The sequence below is a fragment of the Montipora foliosa genome, chromosome 5 (assembly GCF_036669935.1).
Source record: "Montipora foliosa isolate CH-2021 chromosome 5, ASM3666993v2, whole genome shotgun sequence".
In the NCBI taxonomy this organism is placed as follows: domain Eukaryota; kingdom Metazoa; phylum Cnidaria; class Anthozoa; order Scleractinia; family Acroporidae; genus Montipora; species Montipora foliosa.
The window spans coordinates 8,937,723-8,943,358 of NC_090873.1; the positions used below are offsets into that span (position 1 = coordinate 8,937,723).

A 5,636-nucleotide genomic window follows, 5' to 3' on the forward strand; every position below is an offset into this window, starting at 1 on the left:
GACCAGTTAGACTGAATTATACTGCAACTTAAATGTTAGTAACTGTATCCTATCCTTTTATCACAATAAAACTTGCAAGATCTCAGCTTACTCCAAAGTAGATTCTATTTCACTGCAAAATGGATGAAATCGAACATCAAAGAAGCTAATGGACTTGGTTCAGTAATTAGATATCAATTAACGGATGTTCAAGAGTCTTGAAATAAGTGTATAAAACACGAAAATTGAAACACAGGCAACAAGACAGTAACCTTTGCCAAGAAAGCACATAGCTCAGCACTCTTGATCAAGCGACTTGGAGTCATTCAGTGTTAAGATGAGGAACAGAGCTGTAACGTTTCTTGTTGCTGTAGTTGTTATTGCAGCATTGGCTATGGAAACCGACTGTTGGCATTCACCATTAAATGGCAGAAAAAGAACAACTGAGTTAAAAGAAAAGGTTTGACATCTGATAATTCTCTTTAAAGGTGGTTCGAGTTCGCTTGTCTTTTTATGGGTTCCCATGCATTCGATGGTCCCACCTCACAGATCTTCGATTCTCTCTTAAAGATAACTTGCAAGGACCGCGGCTTTCAAGTAAGAGTGAGGCGAGTAGGGGCTGCGAGAGATTTATCCCACACGAAGCAGAAACAAAAAGAACAGAAGATCATTTTTTGAAGGGGGTTAGACACGAAAGCTACGGAAAATTAAGAAACACCGCCCACTACGGTGCCAGAGAGGATGCTCGCGTTGCAGGCATTTCGTGTGTCATTAAACTTGTTTTTGAGAAAATGAATCCCAAGCGATTCATTGGTGTTTGGTAATCACCCCATCTTTAACACTTTTTACATTTCATGTTGTCATTGTCGTTGTTGCGCAATTAAAAAAAAGAAAGAAACGTAGCTATTTGTCTAATTCCGTAATTCGTTTATGATTACTTTCACGCACGTAAAGATAGTTTACACGAGTAGAACGAAAGCCAGACTAGGGGCTTAACTAGCTTAATGGTCAGCAGGGAAGATAATTTACTTAAAATAATGACGAGAATTTCAATTGCCACACTAACTACACATACACAAAATGATCACTGTCCATAGACAATGCATGGAGAAGTACCTGCCTTGCCTTGACCCTGCACAAAACGCACCTTTTTTCGAGAAGATAACCAATCAAATCGGCCTTCGATTAAATTATGCGCAACTAATTTGTAAACCCGAAGCAAATGGACTGAAAAGATTGTGCAGGGTCACGGTCAATCCAACATCATATTGCAGTATGGGATGGGGGAAATGGTTAATGGCGTTCACACCCACGCGTTTTAACACCCATACTAATCTCTCGCTCGTATTTTATCAACTACTTTTTAAACACTTATCGTTATGAACAGTTTCAGAGAGAAGCCGAAAGCATTTGTCACGCGGCGAGAAGCATTGGATGCGACGTATTTCGGCGAAGTGTTGAAGAGGAGAAAAACGAAAACAGAAAGAAATGATGGCCAGCTGATGACAATGTGACACAACTACCGACCGGCCGACCTAACCGTCATATGCTACAACACCTGATATTTACTTAAATGCAAGCTTTAACTATTAAAACTAAAATTTATGGTGATTTCAACATGCTGTGAATCTTCATGAATGCATTAAATTGTATGAAAGAACTTGGGCTCGCGTATTGCAGTGTTAAAGGGCCCTTGTGTTATTGAAACATGGACTAAACAAGATGTGACCTTCGCCATTTTTCGCACCTCTGGGTCATAACTCAAAAGGAAGCAAATGAGTGGCGCTCCCCCACCCAACACAATGGACACCACGCAACGACGTTGAAGAGGAGATCGTCGAGCAAGCCAGCAGAAAAAATGAAATTTTTTTTTCATTTATTGCCGCAATGTTATTATTATTCCAACTTGTCCAGCTCTTATAAAACGAATCAACTGTCCCAGAAATGTCCCAGCATAGACGGAATCGAATTAGGTGAATTTTATAATTTCACCTTGTTCTTGGAAGGGGACCCCAGACTTTCACTTCACTTACATTAGCAGTAGACAAGCTTTTAAAGAAATATTGTTGGCTTGCCAAATTAACATCATTTTACACCAGAAGGACTAAACAGCAACAATTCCCGTCATTGCTATGAAAACTGCTCCCAAATCAAATTTCAACCCACATATGCAAATTAGTTCATATTTACACAACACGATGAATCCACACAGACAGAAAAATCCCACTTATCTTTTCCAGCATAAATTTTTCTTTCAACTAATAACCTATTCGCTATTAGAGGCGAAAAAAACTTTCCTATTTCATTCCGTGCGTGCAAACAAGCAACACACTGTGTCAAAAATCATATACGCAATTAAATATATTACTCACTGGAGTTCACGATCAAACCCTTCAATTCTCTGAAGAACCTTTTCTTTGAAAAATAAAGCATAAATAGGCAACAGCTTTTTTCAAATAATTCTGGACTGTCAAGAATCAGTCAAATTTCCAATTTGTCTTGTTTTTCCCGCCAAAATAACGAAAGTTTCCGCGCGGTCACTGTTACTGTAGAAGAAAATCTCGTACTCGTTGTCGCTCTTGTTCTAGAATCTAAAGCTCTCTATTATCAAATCGTGAAACGACTTTTACCAAAATATAGGTACACAAATCTTGGCATCACAGATGAGGTTCAGTTTCCCGCATTCCTTTTCTTTGAAAAAATGGTAGTTTAAAATGGCATTTAGTGGGTGAAGTCATGTGGTGTTTGGTTCATTGTGACAAATCAAATCAATGACCAGTCTTAATGTTTTGTTTTAGGCATGTGCCGCAAAGCTCTCCCAAGTCGAGGTGGCAGTTGGTTTGAAAAATGCAATTAAGCGGAAGGGCAAAGTGGGAGATTTTTCTTAGTGACCAAGATTAAATAATGTTTAATTCGTCTATTCAGGAATATACGAAGACCTTTTAGGCAAAGACAACCACAGACTTGCCACCACACAGTAACATACTATTGAGATTACACAAGCTGAAGATGAAGCATCATTTCTTTTCGCATCGACATTTTGTCAGCAATTCCTGCAATATACATTGTTCACAATATACATGGATATACATGTCTGAACATGGGTATACTTCGATGTAATTGGGTATACATGGCTACACATGTCTGTACTTGGCTATTAATTAACAATGATTCCATGAGCGCGCGTTGGATATGAGATGGTAAATAGCCAACGAGGCGATACAAGACGACGACAGTGATGCGGATATTATTGAGGTTAATTCTGTGTCGAAGGCCGAGCAGAAAGTTAAACCACTGAAAGAAGGCTGTTACAATGCTGGAGGACGTGGCTGAATATCTTTCCAGTGAAACCTAACAGAAACGGCAAATGACCTTTCAAAGGTTTTTTCTAATATTCAGTCCACCTGGGTTAGATGAAAACTAAAGGGGTCAGTACAAAGTAAAGTCACGGACTAATTCAAAGGATCCCATTGTCGTGCTTCAAGAATAACACATAATTTTATTCTGAGAATATGATAAACGATCGTGAGGTTTCTTTAAGATAAACTTGTTACAGTTACGTTAATTCAGATAAGAATATCAAAACGTTTTCTGGAAAAATTGTCTGCTTTACTCTTTATGAAAGATGAAATGATATATGAAATGGATCATATATGAACTGCGGATATGAAATCAAGTGAAGCTATGATCCTCGTAGTTATGAACGCAATTTTTGCAATTGCGTAAAGAAGCCTGAACATTTCAGGACTTCAACGGGGTTTGAACCCGTGACCTCGCGATACCGGTGCGACGCTCTAACCAACTGAGTTATGAAGCCACTGACTTTGGGAGCTGGTCATTTGTGGGTTCCAATGTTCCCGTGATGAATGCATGAATGAACGATGAAATGATATATGAAATGGATCATATATGAACTGCGGATATGAAATAAAGTGAAGCTATGAGGGATCAAACCCCGGTAGAAGTGTTCAAAACCCGTTGAAGTCCTGAATTTTTCAGGCTTCTTTACGCAATTGAAAAAATTCCGTTCATAACTGCGAGGATCATAGCTTCACTTGATTTACTCTTTATATCGATAAAACGAGTGTCGGTTGCGATTGTTCCTGAGAGCCTGCTTAATACACCCGGATAATACGGACACTATGGCGTGTCCCCTTGGTTTCCGAACCATGAACCATTACAAACCCTTTAAGTTCTGACGATTGTCGATAGCGAGAATATCTCTCAAAAAGCACTTCTACCGAGATTATTTTCGTGAAGTATGACGATCAAATCAAGCTATAACGGCAGTAAGTTCCCGCGAAATTTGAAGCAACATGAGATTTCTAATATCCAATTTTCAGACGTTGTGCCTTCTGCAATGATCTAATTTTCCCTTGAGTGAATGATATTAATAAAACGACTAAATATATTTTCACAAATCTTGAAATTATGTCTTTTTGCAGCGGAGTTATAGAGGTTTGAATTCGGCCAAGATCCCATACATTCACTTTAATTTAAAGGCCCACTTTCAACCGACATGCATTGCGTGCCGCGGAGCAATTTTCATATATTAAAATCCTGCTAAAGCTGAAATTCATCCAATCAGATCGCTACGATAAGCAATGCCAATTTTCATAACAAAAACAAACGGTCGAAAAGTCTGTCCGGTTGAAGGTGGGTCTTTAAGCCGCGTTTGCCTCCCAACCAAGATGACGTCAGAAACCGTGAAAACGTCTATTCTTGTTCCTTACTATTTCACATTAATTGAGAAAACCCGAATCACTGGGTTTCAGTGTCACAATATTCTGTTAAAGAGAGGTTGAGTTGCATAAGACAAACAACCCCTTACTCAGCAAAGTCGGTAATGGATAAAAGAACTAGTCATGCAGATGTGGGGTCTGTTATTTTGGTGGCTTGTTTGGCTCGGCACGGTTCGTATATACAACAGTCTCTAGAATTCTGTAGTGTCAGTATTGTAACAATCATTCTTAAGTACTCTTGGTTTTCACGTGACGTCATCGAAAACTAAAAAATAAGGAATTATCAATCCTTTTGAGATTATAGTTTTTAGTTAGTTATTAGAACAGCTAAAGGCCTATCTTTTCACAAATTTTCAATTTGATAGGGTTTTTCGTCTTGTGATAAAGCAAGGTTAAAGTTCTAAGCTTTTGCGTGACACAATATTAAAATTGCGGTCGAGAATGCTATCACGTAGGTTAAAAAAGTAACTTATCCGCTGAGATTTTGCAATCTGAACAGTCCTTGTATGAGAATAAGTACTCATATAGATGTTTATGAGCCCTCAGAAGACGACTACTGGCTTTTTATAGCAAAACTCGATAACATATGTTTTTGTTAGGTTCCGGCCGCCATATTTGTGTCCCTCAGAGGGACACAAACATACAACGATTTGACTAAAATATTTCTTCGAATATCTCCCGCACAGATCTGAAGCTTTGCGAAACTGTTTGTATTCATCTTCTTTTATTTCTTTGATTCTTGCCTTTATTTGTTGAATGGTTTTGATGATGGTGTGACAGTGAAAACCAGCAATAAGCTGACGCTCTAGAGGTATAGAAGACACTAAAGAAAGCTATACTCAACGCTTTCTTCCATAGCTCATAGCTTGAAGTCTAAAGTGGCAATTAACTCACATTTGGTATGCTTCAAAGTGA

The 5,636-nt window shown here is 38.5% G+C and overlaps 1 long non-coding RNA gene across 1 annotated transcript; it reads left to right on the forward strand.

Moving 5' to 3' along the window:
• Positions 1-226: 226 nt before the first annotated feature.
• Positions 227-1,639, forward strand: LOC138002908 (uncharacterized). The gene is made up of 2 exons (XR_011123366.1): positions 227-439; positions 1,367-1,639. It is a non-coding gene; the product is annotated as an uncharacterized lncRNA (long non-coding RNA).
• Positions 1,640-5,636: the final 3,997 nt, after the last annotated feature.